The sequence below is a fragment of the Epinephelus fuscoguttatus genome, linkage group LG8 (assembly GCF_011397635.1).
Source record: "Epinephelus fuscoguttatus linkage group LG8, E.fuscoguttatus.final_Chr_v1".
NCBI lineage: Eukaryota > Metazoa > Chordata > Actinopteri > Perciformes > Serranidae > Epinephelus > Epinephelus fuscoguttatus.
The window spans coordinates 1,152,514-1,170,930 of NC_064759.1; the positions used below are offsets into that span (position 1 = coordinate 1,152,514).

The 18,417-nt window shown below is 44.1% G+C and overlaps 1 protein-coding gene across 1 annotated transcript in view; it reads right to left on the bottom strand.

Moving 5' to 3' along the window:
• The window catches only part of LOC125892608 (cathepsin S-like), an 853,108-nt gene that overhangs the window by 48,842 nt on the left and 785,849 nt on the right, over window positions 1-18,417 (bottom strand). The gene's annotated exons all lie outside the window — the stretch shown is intronic.

Here is an 18,417-nt window from a genome sequence, read left to right on the forward strand (position 1 = left end):
CAAGATGGTGTCTTGAACTACATTCTTATCTTAACCTCAAACATCACTTGTTCATATTTTACAATGCTCTGATGAATAACACATGTGCTTAGTTCTCGGCTTTAATGTACAAGAATCAATAAAGAAGAGACTCTGAACTTTAAAGTCTGCTTTCAAGTCTGCGCTAAATCTTTTAGCAGAATAATTCTGTGTTTAATGTTGGTGGACCTTCAGAGCCAACACAAAGAAAACTATCTTTTTATCACGTTATCACTCAGACCTGAGGGTGAGGTGAGCACATGTCTGGTCATGTCATATTGGAGCTGGAAAATTACTCCTTTACAAATGGAAATGGAAACTATATTCCTCCAGATGTGATGCACAGGAGTGGTGTTAAAGCCTGCTCTAAAGTCTGATACTGCAGGTCTAACTCGATGTTCTGTCCATGAACTACTGATCTGTTCTGTTGGTTACGTTTACTCTAGAAATGTAGGATAAACTTATTGTTGCTGAGGTCCATGACTCAACGTCAGTAATTTAGAGACACGACAAAAAGGAGAGAGCTTGAAGAAAAGTGAGAGAAGCCACAGGCTGGTTCAGCAGCCCTCTTATTCCAAAGTCATTAAATACCACCATGTTTAATTTAGGTCAGGACAGCAGCCCCTCAGGGTCCAACAGCAAATAACTGGTGGATGTTTCTTTTGTTTTTTTAAAGAATAAGTAAATTGAGAAACTCAAGCTGTCATGTCCAGGTGTCTGTCCCTTTGTAACACAATCGCCAGAAAAAAAATGTTGGCATTGTTCATCTCAAATGCAAATTACGAATATGTTACATTTGTACGTCAGGATGTAGCAGACATGTTGAAACTACACATTTCTTTCTGTTTCAACAACGCTGTGGTAAATCGGCCTGTCTCACTTTGAAGTTGAAAACTGGTGCTTGGTCATTGACTTACAGCATGAGACACTGATGAAAAACCCGCTCTGTCACATCAACATGATAAACAATGACAGCACCTGGCAGCATCGGGGGAAACATGGCAGGACAACAACGAGGCAGTGAAAGTCCGTGAAGGGCAGGTGGGAGCGGCAGGTCCAACAACCACTGACATTCACCTGGGAGCCGGTGTTCACTTCCTGTGAGACTGTTAAGTCAAACCCTGTTCTTTTTTCCTAAAGCCAACCAAGTGTGTGTGTGTTGGCTAAACGTGACCACGTGTGTGTGTCAGCTAAACGTGACCACGTGTGTGTGTTGGCTAAACGTAACCATGTGTGTGTGTTGGCTAAACGTAACCATGTGTGTGTGTTGGATAAACGTAACCGTGTGTGTGTGTTGGCTAAACGTAACCGTGTGTGTGTGTGTGTCGGCTAAACGTGACCACGTGTGTGTGTTGGCTAAACGTAACCGTGTGTGTGTGTTGGCTAAATTTAACCACATGTGTGTGTGTTGGCTAAATTTAACCACGTGTGTGTGTGTTGGCTTATATTAACCTCGTGTGTGTGTGTTGGCTAAACGTGACTGTCATGAATATTGATATTAGCTATAAAGACCAAAACTGTTTTTTGTACCAGGCTGTAAGCGTGTTTATTTCTACATGTTAACATGGGGGTCTGTGGGGCCTGACTTGCTCTTGGAGCCAGCCTCCAGTGGTCATTGGAGGAACTGCAGCTTTGGAGGTTTGTACTTGGTTATTCTGTCGTGGATACGTTTAAACTTCATGTTTCAACAATGCTGTAGTTAATGTGGGGCTTAAAATTGTTGTTTGTTGGAGTTGAACAGTGGTCTGCAGTTTGGCAGGTGTCTCTCCGAGGTGTCACACCATCCTCCATCCCCTCCACCTCCTGATGACAGAGTCAGCTCATGTCACTTTGTTGATGTTGATATGAAACATGTATTCAGATATTCCGCCGTACACATGGGCATTTCAACACATCGTGGACTCTGACAGTTTGAGCGGAAAGACTGATGTATGTCCAAAAAATGAAGACACCAGTGTGTTTCCATTACAGACACAGTTCAGATCCTCACAGGGAGACCTTCATGCACACAGCAAGAGTTCACTGATGATATTAAAATTGCAAATTAGTAACTGAAGACTGACATTTTAAACATGTTGCATTCAGAACAGGAGCAGAGGATTCAACATTAATTGTACATGAACATGACGTCATCAGACCGGATCACGAGTGTTAACTTATTCAAATAAATTTCCCACGACGGAGCCAAAATAGATCTTTACAGTATTTATTTTTTCTGCAGTGTCGTCTGGTTTTCGGTGGATACGCACTTCCTCATGCCGTTAGTCAACAGTCCTATGTGTCAGGTCTGTGTGTATATATGAACATGTCATGTGACTCCTATAGTCAGAGGGCAGTCTAGCACATAGTCACCTCTCTAAATAGAATAGGTCTTGTGTACCTCATATGTCCAATGAGACATGACTGTGCTGCAGCAGGTTACTCATAATGAGGTCTGAATGAGGACAAGCAGCACGTTTAAAGAAGATCCAGCAGTGCTCCACAGAGTTTAAGCACTGTAGTATTATTCTTTAGTATATTATTTTACCAGAGCGACGACAAGTAGGACGACTCCACTATAATTCAATAACAGTGATCCCTTAAGTACAGGTACAAGTGCTTTTATATCAAGTGCTTATTAACAACATATTATTTAAACTGTCTTCCTGTCCCACAATGCATACAGTTCAAAGTCCTCCACACCCAGGCCCACTGCTCCCTCACTGACCTGCTCCACTACCACGCTCCTTCCCACAGCCTCCGCTCCTCTGATGCCAACCTCCTGTCTCCACCACTCAGGACCAAGCACTACACCTGAGGCGACAGAGTCTGCTCCACAACCACCACCTCCCTCTGCAACCATCTCCCCAAACACAGTCGAGGCTGCACCAACCTCTCACAGTTGTGTTATATATTGTCTGTATTCTAGTTTTAATGTTTTTAACTTTTGTAAAGTGTCTCTGAGAACCATGAAAAACGCTCTATAAATAAAATGTATTAATATTATTACACTGTTCAAATAAAATACCTTAACACTTAAGTCACACATCAGATCCTGATGAACGAACTACTAATTTGTTGAGAGCAAAATTACATAACAAAATCATCATCACACCCGCTTTTACAAGAGCAACCTGGCGGAGAGGGCGGCTAAACATCAGTGATGATTGTTGCCTCTTCGGGGCGTTGTTTTAATCTTTTGGTCTAATTTTTCCTCTGTTTTGCCTGAAAACATGAAATATAAAGTCGAGCTGATGATGCAACTGAAACTTGACTGACAGTAAAATTCCCCCAACAAAATGAACTGATGAGAGTTTGACATTAATGCAGCTATCCATCTCTTCGGTTCGCAGCTTCAGCGCTCCTCAAGGTCACGAGCAATCTGCCGCCATGAGATCTCGGCTGTGTTAAGATCTCCGGTGTGTTGAGTGCAGCACGGCGAGCGGCTGCAGGCCTCTCATCACTGACAGCTCGCTATCTATCTGACTGATGGCTGTTTTTTTTCCTGCTCGCTGGATTTCACCAGGCTCCTGAGTGCATTTAAGCTCCTTTAAGACTCTTCCTCCAGGCTCCTCCATGGCCACTTTAGATAATGAGACTCATGGACGATAGCGTCTCGATTGATCCATCATGCAGGACCGACCCCCTCCTCTCAGCGCCAGCAGCGCCAGCAGGTTATGACCTGTGTGTAAATGCATGTGTGTGTGTCGGGGGGGTTGATGAAAGGGGGGATGTGATAGATTTATAATCCAATATCCCTTACTAAGGTGGTTAGCATGCGGTCGATGTCTCTATTTTTATCTGCAGTGTTAGAAAATCTATTAATATCTGCGTACAGGCTGAATGCATTTCAATAATCTAAACGCTGTGATGAGAGCACTGCAGCCATTACCTTAATGTTGGCATTGATTTTCTTCTCTGACTCTTTATTGTGCTCACTGAAAGTAATCTGAGGCCATGTTTGGTGTAAACTCCTGTTTTCTTTCCTCTTCCTTCCTCTGTGAGGCCACATCTGTTTCCCATTTTAGGGCACGCTGTTGAAACCCACCACAAAACTGGAAACGGCTCAGCTCCCAGCATCCTCTGCTTCCATCATATGATCAACCCGCTGACTCAGACCATCACGGGACGTCCTCTTCATGCCATTACAGAGCTGTAATAACAAGAAGTAATCTTACATCACTGCAGAGAGAAGCGAGTGCCATCCCATTTTCTATATGCATCCCCGATCCATACGAGTCCCTCGGGGACAGGTTACGTAACTCTAATGCTGTTCGCTGTTGAAATGAATTGTGTTTAAGCACCAGAAAACATCGTTCAGATTCTTCTCTGCTGCCAATCTGCTGAGAGAGGCTTTAAATCCTGATGTGAACTGTGTGCACTTTTCACTGACCAGTTCAGAGATTAGAGCAGCAGACACCAAAGAGGTTTAAAAGGCTTGTTTTGATTCCAGCAGATTAGACCGTGTTGTCTTTTTCCATTCCAAACTCAGATTGTTTGTCGAGGGAAAAATGGGAAGTGTGCTTCAGAAGTCGTCTGAGCCACACTTGTCCTGATTTCTCCTCTTTCTAAATCTTTTAGTGGACATGAAAAAACTTTTAACTCACTCAGCTTTTGCTTCGGTCACATTTTCCAAAAATAAAGGCAGAAATTAAAAACAGCAGGTCGGATAAGAAGAGTCAAAAATCTTCTTTTTCTTTTTAAAGCAGAAATACGTTTTATTAAAAATGTCTTTGTCGTGTACAAACACTTTGCAGGCAGTTTGTAGTTTTTGTCTTTTGTGTTGATGAAATTGTTGAATCAATAGTGCCCACTCCTGGAGGGACTGGAACCTGAACTGTTGCTTTAAATCTATTGATTTGTCTTCAAGATGATCTCTGTGCTACCAACAGTAACAACATTACCGGAGAAGGACTCTCAAAGCAGAGTCGGACTCAGATAAAGTTCAACGTCTTTAATCAGACTCAGGTCTGCACACAGGTGGTCGGTAACAGAGGCGAGTGTATCCAAACCGACAGGCAAAAACACACTCACTAGAAACACCAGGAAAACACTGGAGCACTCACTGAAATGCAAAAACAATCTGACAGCAAAGGAGGGGAGGACAGGGACCTAAATACTCTGAGGCCAGGGAGACAATGAGACACAGGTGAAACACATCAAGGCGGGGCAGGTAATCACAAAGGAGAGAAACCTGACAGGATGTGGAATCTGACACGAGAAGAGACAATGGTTACCAAAAAAAAACAAAACAGGAAACACAGAGAACGTGAGAGGTCATGACAAAAGTCCTAAATAAAAGCAGGCTCATGTGTCTTTTCTGCAAATTTGACAAATATAAAATAAAAAAAGCATTTTTTTTTTTTTTTACTGAGGACTGAACTTTAACATTTAACGAAGATTGAGACGACACTCCGATATAAAAGGAATGCTAATCTTCTCATCTAACTCTATCAAGACAGCAGGTAACCTTCTCCCAGAAATGTCGAGCTATTGCTTTAAAAAAAATGTCACTACAATTATTTCGGCTTCAGGAAATACATGTCTGTGAGAATACAGGATATCACAGTCATTGCTACGAGTCATCTGGCCCCTTGTACAGCCAAAGTGAGACTCACATGTTTTCAGTGGGTGTCGACCTCCAGCAGGGCTGTTCCTTGTCTCTGATTCTTGGACAGGTGCAGTTGGGGACCTCAGAGTCTCTGCTCTTTGAAGATGATGTGGTTATGCTGGATTCATCACACCGTGACCTCCAGCATGACCTGGGGGGTTTGCAGCCGAGTGTGAAATGGTCAGGATGAGAGTCAGCTCCTCCCAGTCTGAGGTCATGGTTCTCTGCGGATTGTTCCCTTTGGGTTGGGAGAAACTTTCTGCCCCAAGAGACGGAGTTCAAGTATCTCGAAGTCTTGCTGTGCCGGACCGTCATGGCAACACATCCTCACTGTGACCTCGTCACATGTCCACGTTTGGTCATGGACTTTCCACGTCCACATATGACGTCCAAGGTACCCTGGGTGTGTTGGTTGTTGACGTTCTGGGACGCCGTGTCAACTTCAGCCTGTTACATGCATTGTCTGCTTTCAAAATACACTTCTGTTTTCACAGGAAATGTACAGTTTGATACAGTCTCTTTCAAAATAAAAGCACTACGTCAGAACAACACCACCAACTGATGTTTGTTTCCTTCAACAACACACACACGTGGTTACGTTTAGGGAAAAAAAGAACAGGGTTTGGCTTTATAATCTTACAGGAAGTAAACACTGACACTGAGGGTGAAAGTCAGTGATTGTTGGACCAATCTGCCACTGTTCCCACAGGATTACTGGACTTTCACCCCCTTAGCTTACGTTGTTGTCCAACCACATTTCCCCCTGATGCCACCAGTCACTGTCACACAGTAACAGTGACTGGCTGTGTTTCATTCTGACATGAAAGGATGGCTTTTTCATCGGTGTCTGATGCCGGAGGTCACTGACCAAACGCAGGTATTCAGCAACTTCGGTGTGAGACAGAGTTTGTTGATTTGAAGAGGGAGCTGAGTCAAAAGGGCGAAGCTTTCTATTTCCTGGTCCATCTGCGTCCCAACCCTCAGCTATGGTCATGAGCTCTGGGTAGTGACTGAAAGAATGAGGTCACAGATACAAGCGTCTGAAATGAGTTTCCTCTGTAGGGTGTCTGGGCTCAGCCTTAGAGATAGGGGGAGGAGTCAGACATCTGGAGGGAGCTCGGAGTAGAGCCGCTGCTCCTTCATGTTGAGGTGGTTCAACATCTGATCAGGATCCTCCTGGTCCAGCTGGTAGGAGGCCCCGGGGCAGACCCAGAACACACTGGAGGGATTATAGATCTCATCTGGTCTGGGAACACCTCGGGGTCCTCCAGGAGGAGCTGGAAAGTGTTGCTGGGGAGAGGGACGTCTGGAGTACTTTGCTCAGCCTGCTGCCCCAGAGACCTGGTCCTGGCTACTGTAAGTGGATGAAAATGGATGGATGTGTCTTTTTATTTTATTTTACCTTTGTTTAATCAGTTCAGTCAATAGAGAACCAATTTTCATTTACAATGATGACCGGGCCAAGAGGCAGCGACAGGAGGTGAGTCAAAGAACAAATGGTCCCATATTCTCTGAAAAATGACAGAAGGACTTATTGGTTTTCACTGTGATTTGTCAAAGTACCAAAGTACTGTATGCAGAGCTCTGTAAATAAGAAACAGTTTGCTGCTCCACTAATGGATGATCTGTGACAAAGCAGCACATGGAGGATGGAGACTCTGCAGCTCCAGAGGAGGTGGAGATGGATCAGATCAGACCAGCCTGGATTAAAAAACATCTTTAACTTCAGACTGTTTTCAGCAGCAGCAGCAGCAGCAGCAGCAGCAGCGTCTAACCTCTTTAACTCAGCCCTCAGTACATGAACATGATTACTGGTGTACTGAACTGTTTGTTCTGTCCTGTGAGCGGTTCATACGAGAACACCAGACATCAGAAAGCCTTTTTAGTTCCTCGTTCATCCAAACAGATTAGATCAACTTTAAACCTTTGATTCCAAACTGAGACTTTGTACCAAAGAGATCATTTTATATCTGAAAACAAGACAGTTTTAATGCTGTAGCACTTTGTTCCTGTCAGTGTATACAATGCATTAACAGACTTGTTCCACGAGGATTTATGTGGAAAACTGTGACCTGATTTTTGTGGCTCTGTAGTCTGTAGTTATATTCAGACAGACGGAGGTCAGCGCTGCCAGGGAACCAGGGTGCAACCAAAGGAAAGAAGAGGCTTCCCCGTGAGCACAATATAAATGTATGTGTTTATATAATCTGGGTTAAAAGGACCGGACCAGAATGTAAAATGAGGTTGAAATGAAGCAGATTGTGTTCAGGAGAGTCAGCTGAATCTGCCCAGAGGAGATCCATGAGTCCTTCTGGCCACAAAGTCACTGTGGGACAAAAAAATAGAACAAACAACACAACACAGACAAGAACAAGAACAAGGACACACAACAAGACCGGATACTAATACACACAACACACACGTCTCTGAATCACAGCTAACAGGTCATTCAGAAACACCTTGAGTGCATCCAATGGGAACAGCTCCCAAAGACACTGGTGAATTTGAAGCATGACTCAAGCTGAAGCTTCGAAGATGAAGAATGTTCTTTAAGCTCCTGTCTGTCAGTATAACTGGAACCATTGGAGGGCCGTACCTTTAATGCCCACACATTCTCCAAGGTGTGATAAAAGGGTCAAATCCTGTGATCAGGTCGGTCTCAGTAAGAAGGAAGCAGACCAAGAATAATGTTATAAATAAGGATGTGCCAGTGGTGAAGTCTACAGGTGAACAAAACAGGCCCTCCAATCTGAGCATGCAGAGAACACCGGTAGACAGTATCCAGACTGTGGAGACATTGCGAAGATGCATGCATGTATGAAATATCAGCAGAGTCCAGATAAGACATAAAAATGACGGCAACAAGTCTCCTTTTGGCTTCAAAGGAAAAGCAACACTTGTTTCAAGAGTAAAAACCCAACTTTAACTCAACAGTTGTTTCACCAGTTGCTGAATGTGAGCCTGAGAAGAAAGACAACCATCAGATTCTGTTAATGAGAAGTGTTGACAGAGGACATTTAGCATGAAACCAGAAACAGGGATACAATGAACATGTGGCTGATGCTTCAGGTGTGCACATTGATTAGAATACTCTTTAGCATTCACACCTCAGGGGGTCAATGTGTCCAAGCTGTACATCCAATATGTTCCCTTTAATCTACACCATTAATCAGTGTCTCCTTCCTGTCGGGTTCGCTTGGTGCCAAACTGAAAAGCATTCACAAACAGAGTGATTCCTCCTCTCAGAGACAATGGTGACGGTCAGTGCTGTTATTTTCAACTTTCAAAACTCCAGTGTGTTCAAGTTTTCATGATGTATAATCTGCTGAAAATATAAATCATTGTGTTTTTGTTACCTCAGAATGAGCATGCATTGTCTGTTTTCAAAATGCACTTCTGTTTTTACAGGAATTGTGCAGATTGCATACAGTCTCTTGCAAAATAAAAGCTCTACCTCGGGTTTTCCTTCAACAACAAACACATGGTTACATTTAGGACAAAAGAACAGGGTTTGGTAAGAAGCTTCTTCAGTTCTGACAGACTGGTGCGGAGTCGCAGGCTTTAAACTGTGTGTTGATGTGAACACTTACAGAAGCCCTTTTAAACAGGAGTTGTGCAAATTTGCAGCAAAGCCCAATCAGTCTTTTTTCAGCATTGGCAGTATAAAAACAAAATCGGGGAGTGCAGCAAAATGCCACCTACCTACTTTTGTTTATACAGAATGTGCCTTTTTCGGGGCAATGGGGGGCGTGAGCAAGTAACAAAGCGTGTAGCTCAGCGTGTGACGTAAACAGTGACGTGGGAGGGAAGCCGCAGCTGGTCAGTCCTTCGGTGATTCTCTCATAAGTCGGCCCGTTCTTCACCGTCCCCGTCATCTGACAGTTACTGTTAATGGCCTCTTCATTTGCGAGGACAAGGAGGGCGCACAATTCCTTGTCTCCCCAGTTGTTCATCTTTACAGTGTCTGTCAGGTTTGTGTTTCCCTCTTGCTACTAGCTGCTCGCTAATTCCTGCTATCAACTGTTTCCTGTTTATCCACCGCCAGTGGCTCACACGTGCAGCGTCATCAACAGCTCCTCCCACAAGTCTTCAACAGCCCCTCCCGTGGCAGAAGGCCGCCTCGTTCTTTTCAAACCAAAAAGGTTCCACCAATACGTCTACCCTACAAGGCGAAAAATTGGGCACCTCGGATCAACTCGCCAATCCAGCTCTGTGTGTCTAAACGCTCACAGCTTGCCGGCAAAAACGGCCCAACATTTGCCGAAAATCTGGCAGTGTAAAAGGGGCTAGAGTGGTTAAGGTCACATGAGTCGTTGGCCCTCCAACCATCCATGGTGAGATTTTTAAAAAAAACCATCATGGTTTAACTTAAAATAACTACAGTTCTTACCTATGTAATGTCACGTCACATATGTTGTGACATACTTGTGTAGTGCTGCTGCGCACACAGTGGTCAGGTGAAAGCCTGGAGCTGGTTTGACCCTTCCCACCTGCCGTTCTACAGAGACTTTATTGCTCTTTATTCTGTGGTAGTTGTTGTTGGCATTGTTGTTTATTAAATAGTGATGATGTGAAGGTGATGAAGGAGACTCCGATGACACCGTCTTGCTTGTATACAGAAAAGGTTTATTACAAGAAGTACAGCATCCATCAAGCATCTAGATTGCTTGGAGAGGGTTCGAAGCCAGTGTGAACTGCTCTGAATAACAGCCCCAAAAACCCTGCTTATATAGACTGGTGATGTTTATGAAATGTGAGACAAAGTCAAACAGACGACAGAGAAATATTCTAGTTGGACTTCACCAAACCTTGACCTGGGCCATAAATACCTTCTTGACCCTGACCATATATACTTCAGACCCTGGGCCCCTAACTGGTCATCTGTTCCAAAGCTTCAGAGTAGATCTTAATACACTACAGCATCACAAACTGCTGCTGCCTGGTGCATATCGTACTGCCACAAAGTGAGTCTGTGTGTTGCTGTCTGACGTTGTGATGACAGAGCGTCAGTATAAGATGAGTTGGGTGATTGTTCAGAGGTGGGAAAAAACAAACAAACAAAATGAATAGATTCAGATGTGCTGCATGTTTATGTAAATGACCTCTCAGTGAGCAGAGTCCATCTGTTGATCAGTAAATATGTCAGTGAATACATAAATGTAATAGCAGCATCCAAATTACAATCACCAACCAAATACACCTGTGAATTGTCACCTGTCAGGCAGGTGTGCTGCACATGCTGGCGACCAGTCAGTGCAGAGGATTTATTCAATGACAGTAAACAAACAAACAATAATATGAATCATGTGATCTGAGAAATGAAGCGTGACTACGAGCAGTGAAGCTCTGACATCTGTACAGTGTGTGTGTGTGTGTGTGTGTGTGTGTGTGTGTGTGGGCCTCGGACCATCAGCTCGCCCTCAGCCTTCCTCTTCCCTATGTTTGTCACGTGCTGTCGGGAAAGTTATCAACGAATCTGAAACTGGCAGCAAAACCAAGTCATTCATGATTCCTGGCATCTAATCTCTGGATGCGGCTCGGTTGTCGTGCGTCTGTGCCTTCCTTTGATGCACACATGTGCTGTGATGTTTGAGGGATTAGTATTTACTCTAAGCAGAGAGAGAAACCCCCCCATATCACGCACACTGAAAGAAAAACCCTATTCATAAACACAAGCTGCCGGCACACATTCATAATTTCTGCGATGGTTGATCTGTCATGTGCTGATCCGTCTCCAAGTTCGCTCTTCAGGGATTAGCCGTCGACATGAGATTTTAAAGTGCCTCACGCTTCTGCCCTTTAATTCATATTTTTAGACGAGGGTAACCTAGAAATGCTGACACTTGAAAATGAAATGAGCTCAAGGCTCGTAGCTTAAGTGATTCTGTCTTTATAGTGGTGCCAATATTTTAACCCTAAAGAGCGCTGCGCATTAGCTGCACTCTCATTAGAGGAGGCAACAGCTGAGACCTCAACATGGATTTAAGAGCTAAAAGGTCTATTTGTGCATGTATGCTTCGGTCTGTGCAATAGCATTAGTGCGACCTTTGAAACCAGCTGATGGTCTATCACAGCTTCCATTCATAAAGACGGAGATTTACATCGCTGGCTTTATGGAGGTTTAATTGTCAGGAGCTTCGAGGCCATGTTGGAAAATATTGGATAAAAAAACAATGAAAGGAGGATTAAAAAAGAACTGCCAACCTCCATGACACACAGCAGGCGTGTTAGGGAACAACAAGTGCAGTGTTTTAATTTAGTTAGACAATAGCTGTTTGTCACGAATGTGCCCGCATTATGCAATCACTGCATCTTCTGTATCAGCATGTTGGTTTGAGGGACGGTCTGTCTGTCTGTCTGTCTGTCTGTCTGTCTGTTTTCTCTCCGTCTCATTCCAAAAAAACATCACAGAACGGAGAGGATCTGCTGAAAAAGGAATAATCCCTGCATAATATTCATGGTCAGAAGAAGAGGCGCAGCCTGTGGATGGCAGCAGGATGACCAGATGTCACTGGCAGCCATTACAAAAGGATGAGCACTTCAGAAGCCTCCTTCTCTCTCCTCCTCCCCCTCCTGAAGCACTTCCCATTGGCTCACTGCACTGAGGTGCATGCTGGGCAGACGCCAGCGTTGCTTTGCTGATTCAGACCTTCAATTAAATATATCAGCCAGTCAGCGTTGTGGCAGAGAGTTTGGCTACACCTCAGCACACACAGAGGGTGGACACACCTGGAGGAAGTTTCAGTGGAGAGTTTTAATGTCCCGTCATAATCTGCATTCTGGTTTCTGTGGCTCTTTCATCTGACACCAGGAAAAAAACACAGTCCTTAATTCAAATGTAAAAAGGCTCTAAAATACAAAACACAAGACTGGAACCTGCTACTGGATGTAAATACAGTCATGATTCATGCAGGCGGAAATGTTCCTGATCAGGATGTTTAAGATATAAAGCTGTTTTGGGTGTCTGACAAATAACAGTTACGTTTTAGCTTCTCTTTGTAACTGATTTGTGTCTCTTTGTGGCCATTTTGAGTCTTTTTTGGTCATTTTTCTGTCGTTTTTGGTGATTTTGAGTCTTTTTTGGTGATTTTTCTGTGTTTTTTTGATAATTTTGTGTCTTTTTTGCTTATTTTATGTCTCTTTGTGTTTGATCCACCATCTTTTGTGGTTATTGTGTGTCTCTGTGCAGCCATTTTGTGTGTTTTTGGTGATTTTGTGGCACTCTGGGCTCCTGTAGTCCATCAATGGTGTAACATCAGATAATAAACTGATGAGTATGTATATAAAATTGATTAAAGTAACACTGAAGGCTTTGACAAGCTACGTGTTCTGTTGGTGTTTGTAACAGCTGCCGTCGTTACGAGCAGCCACGACGCATTCTGCTGAGCGTCACTGTTAGAGCCACAGCCAACCCACTCTCCTGTGACAACTCTCTCTTGTAGCTCTGTCACATGTAGATCAGGAGATGCAGTCCCTGACCTGGACTGACTGGACGCCAAAGGTGTGGGCAGACTCTGAACACATCCGTTATTGTGTGATTATTTATTTGCATTCATATGCAAATGTATGTTTACAGAGAGGCTGAAATGGATGAAAGGTGGGAGTGATTACCCGGGGCCCACAGTGAGGGGGGCTGGCCCTCAAAAAGCCTGGAATGAGAGTTTGGTTCTGTTTGCAGTTTTTTATTTCTAAGCAATTAGTGCCAAAACTGAATTAACATTTGCAGAATAAATCATTTGAAAGACTGAACTTTGCATTAAAAACTGTGAAAGCTCTCTGAGGCCCAGCTCAGCCCTTAATGGCACAATATGGTTTAGTCCGCCCCCGCACTAATGGAGCTGGAGCTGAGGACTGCCTCTGCTGCTGGAACACCAAAGTACACACTGGGTTCATACTGTGGTTCCAAAAAAGAAGAGAAAGGAAACTGACATTGTAAATAAAAAAAATTCAAAAAGGTGTTTGAGGAAGACGTGGATCAAGAGAGGAAGGATGAAGGTCCCACAGAGACTGCTTATCCATAGGGCCCAGATTTTGGTGCTATGCCCCTAGGTGAAGGGAAGAGGAAGTGTTGGCTTACACATCTGCTGTCTTAGCGTGAAATACTGGCACTCTACCCAGAGGCTTGTTGTTGTCAGACGGGTTCAGAGATTGGCTGAGAACTAAACAGGTTCTTCCTCATGTTGGTGAGTAACAGAAAGTAAATGCATAAGTAGGAAATCGTTCACTTCTTTGGAGCGCTTGCATTCAGATGTGTGTGTGTGTGTGTGTGTTAGTGAGACGCCACACGCCCCACTAACGACGACTTGTTTACTTCTGGTACTTTCCCAAATCATCTACAGCGTTAGTTCAGTCAGAGCACTGAAGTCGGGCTTGTACTTGCTGATCAGCTGTTTTCAGTACGCTTCACAGTCATTGGCTCATACGCCAGCTGTGTGGCTTGTAACATTGAGTCATATACATGCAGTGCAGATTATTATTATAACCTGACACCATCTCTGTCAACTCCACCTGCTCCCACAGCTCCCTCCACCACTCCAAACTATTTCATATTGTTGGTAAAAGACCCGAAAAATCTCAACTCAAAAATATTGATTCATTCAGATTTAAATATGATGAATGTCAGGCTGGAGATTTTATTTCCCGCTGGCTAACTCTGGTTTATCTTAAGATAATGTTGTTGTAGTGTTGTGGGTTTGAATCCCCTTCATGATTCTCTCCTCCAGATTTAATCAGCATTCCCCAGTTTGGAGCATCAAAGCATGCAGAGATGGAGCTGAAAGTCATCTGTTCTCCACACACACACACACACACACACACACACACACACACACACACACACACACACACACACACATCTCACACACACACATCTCACAAACAGAAAGCAAAACAGAAGAGGGCAGCCGGAGGAAACCAACCCACAAATTATTCTCCTCACATGCATATGGACACGATGGACGTCAGCTGTTGATTTTTGTCTCACACACGGCCACATGCTGTTGAGAATCTGGTCACGTTTGTGCCTAATCGTGCAGAAACTGCTCTCTACAAATTACACTAATTTAAAGGGTCGGGGATGGAAGCAAATGAGGTTCACAGGTGCACTGTAGTGCCAAGAAAGTGAGCTGAATTTTACAGCTGATGTGGTTTCCCTAATCGTACGGCTGCAGTGTGAATATATAAAGTACACAGCTCTCTATTGACCGACCACTTGTCTGTCTGTCTCTGCCAGTGCTGCTGTTAGTTTTAGGATTTGGACAGGAGCTCCTCCCGGGGCCAAAGGTCAGGCTTCATGAGTCCTCCCTCCTAATTGGCTCCAGTATCTCATTGTTTAATGCAGGCGGTGTTGACCCCTCTCCAGGGACCAAACCTAATTAAACCCCTCCGGAATTTACGGAGTGTTCTACTGACCTCCCAAAACACTGACGGATGCAGTTTCATATGTAGATTGCCAGTTTACCTTCGGGCTACACTTTCCTCTCTATGTTCAGCTATTGATAAGCTGTCGGCCCCCTGTTTTCTCCACGTCTCACTGCTGCATCGAGAGAAACTTTAAAATTCAGGGTGCATAAAAAAATACATCTGATTTATCAAGCTGTGGAACGCTGCTTTGAATGTTTGATTGTTTAGATCTTTTCTGCAGTTGCTTGTATGTGGAAGCTTCCTCCCAACAAGACCTAATTTGACAATGCTGTGTGCTAAAACTTAATAACCTTTTGCACCTTCCTGTGCATCGACTCCATCCTCTCGTCCGTCAAGAGCAGCTTCCTGCCTGGCAGATGCTGCACGTTCTGCTTCAGGGAGAAGAGGAAGCGCAAGGCTGCCCCACTCTAATCAGAGAACCACAGGCGAATGAGGATTAATTAAAAAGGAAAGTGAGGTTGAGCCCCAATCCAGCATCGCCTACTGGGAGCCAAAAAGCAGAACTCAAAGCATCCTGAAAATCTGCTTACGTTCTGAGAAAACAATCTCAGCGTTGCGAGGAAAATCCCTGATTGCATATACCTTTCCTACAGCTACTGAGTGGACACTTTATCAAAGTCTCCCCTACGGTTGTTGTCGAGGTGAGAATCTGGTGCAAAAGGGAAATAAACATCCTAGTTTTGATTCTGGCAGGTGTTTGGCTCAGTCCCAACTGCTTAAAACTTCGTCAAGGATAAATCAATATGAATTAGAGCCCCACATCCCAGCTACTGACCCCAGGAGACTGCAGCATTTATTCTAATCCACAATATGAACAACAGTATTTTGTGGACTTTATTATTCTCAGTGTCCCACCAGTAATGTGTCTTAAAATGTAAAGGATGTCCAGAGACATCTTCAGAACAGGTCAGAGTTTCAAATGGATAAGGTTCATCCTCTGCATGAAATGACTTCCCTCTCTGACTGCCCGTTAGATCTGAAGATTTCCTGTGAAAATCTGGAAACATGTTGGAAAGATGGAGGACCAACTGACCAGCGCTGTGACCCCAACTCTTCAGATGAGACTGAAAACGTTTCTGTGTTTCTCTGGTATCAAAGTCAGACCTCCTTGTTTTAGGACCCAGTCGCCAGAAGAAAATGTTGGCATTGTACATTTCTTCAAACTACGAGTTAGTTATATTTAGAAGGTTCATGTCCGTGTTTCTAAAGTGAGGTAGCATATGAGCTGACTGCGTCATCAGGAGGTGGAGGGGATAGAAGATGGTGAGACGCCTACGTGAGACGCCTGCCAAGCTGCAGACCACTCCTCAACACCAACAAAGTCAACAAAACAAACAACAAAACCAGTTGTTTTTTAGTGACCTGTTCCCATGTTTCCAGCGCGGACTGTGGCATGAAATGTCCTCATATTTACGCGTGTTTCCTTGTGCAATAAAAGCATGTGGTTAGATTTAAAAAAAAAAGAAAAAATATCATGGTTTGGTTTAACATTCACACGGGAGGCGAACACAGCATCCTGGGTGAAATTCCGGGGTTTGTTGGACCCATCCACCGTCCCTCCCGCCCACTCTGCAGAGACTTTTCAGTTCCTTATATGACATTGATCCCACTGGTGTTTCAAACTGGTGCTGTCCTGCAGCGTATTATACCACTGTGAAAGGTGCCTGTTTGCATCAGTGTCTGACACCGAAATCACAGACAAAATGGCCGCACTTGACGACTTGGGAACAAGCGTGGGCTGGTTAACCACAGCACTGTTGAAATGTATCTGCCCCATAATAACTCACAATGGTAACATATTGGATATGTACAATGCCAATATTTTTGTGATGTGCGCTGTCCACAACAATTGCTTGGGTCCATGTCATTGGTTCGACATCCCATTAGTCCAACTGTCCGCGGTGCTGAACGGCATGTGGTGCGCCGCGACCGGCTTGAGGCGGAGCAGGCTCACGGCTTATGTGTTTGTCACTTTCTTTTTCATTTTAACCCACACCATGATCTTTTCCTGACCCTAACCAAGTGGTTTTTGTGCCTAAACCTAACCAGACCTTAACCAGAGGGCATCGTGATGATTTCGGAACAACGGGACTTCGGAACAATGGGTTTAATATGGTCGAAACAATGGGCTGTCGGACCAGTGGGCAGTTCCCCAATTGCTTTGCACATACTCACACAGTTGGTGACAAATCTGCAGCAAACATGCATGAAGGCAGGTTTTGAGTTCGAAGGAAGGAAGACAAGCTGCATGTGATGTCTCTTTGTTTAAGCCATCACAGTGGCTGCCATCTTGTTGATCACGTGTTGGTGTTTTCTCCAGTTGCTTCCTGGTTCTTCTTGTGTTTGAAAATATCCTGCCATTTAGTTGGAGGTGCCTGAAGGAGGTGGAAGTGTTCAGCTCAGGGGTACATCTGCATCTCAGTCTCAGCTAGATAATTGTGGTGGTTTACAGGTGTGCTTTAACAGCTTCATGTTACTCCTACCTGTGCTGCTCAGAGAGGACAGCTATTGTCCACAGTTCAATGAGAGGGCAGTTGTCAGGTAACATTAGCATGTGGTCGGTCATATTAAGTGCTTGACTGTTATTTTTCTGGCGAGGCTGCAGAGATGTTGGTGATATTTGGAACAAACTGACCTGATAAAGACAACTTTTAGGAGCATCAATACTTTTGAACCCGACTTGTTGAGGTGAATTTAGTTTTCTTTCCATCTCCACAGACAGCCTCAGTTTTGGACGTCTGCTCTCACCTCGGCCTCTGTCTTTTTTTAGTCATAGTCGTCTGTTCATGCTGCTCATGAATGGAGCTCTGACAGGCACACACGCTTAAATCCAAAGGGGAAGGTCTGTTTGGATGGGTGACTTTGCATTTTAGGCTGGGATGCATTCACTGTGAAAATGTTTCTGCACCTGTTTGCAACAGTTGAATGCTTGAATAGTTTGACAACGGCCTTTGAGGTATGTTTGCTCCCATTTGGTGGGTGTGTTGGGGCTGAAAACCAGCGCAGCTGTGACAAAAACCCAGCGGAGCACTGAAGGCCTTTATTGCATATGGAGCACTTTAAATGTGTTTAAAACCTTCCCAGTGTTACCTGAGATTAATTCAGGGAGAGAACACATCAGTACATCCATTCACCTATTTAGTGGAGACCAGCATCAAGTGCAGTACACCTCAGCTTATCTCCAAAAACATTTGGAATCCAGAGGTTGAATAAGTGCAACTAAGGCTTCATAAAGGGCGAGTAAAGTCTGCCAAAATAATTCCATATGTCGTGTGCGTGCTTGCTTCTATGCTTGTGAGGACCAACTTTACTTTTCATACCTTCAGTACGGACATTTATAGACAAAGAAGACATTTTTGGAAAGTGGGAACATTTTGTCTGGTCTT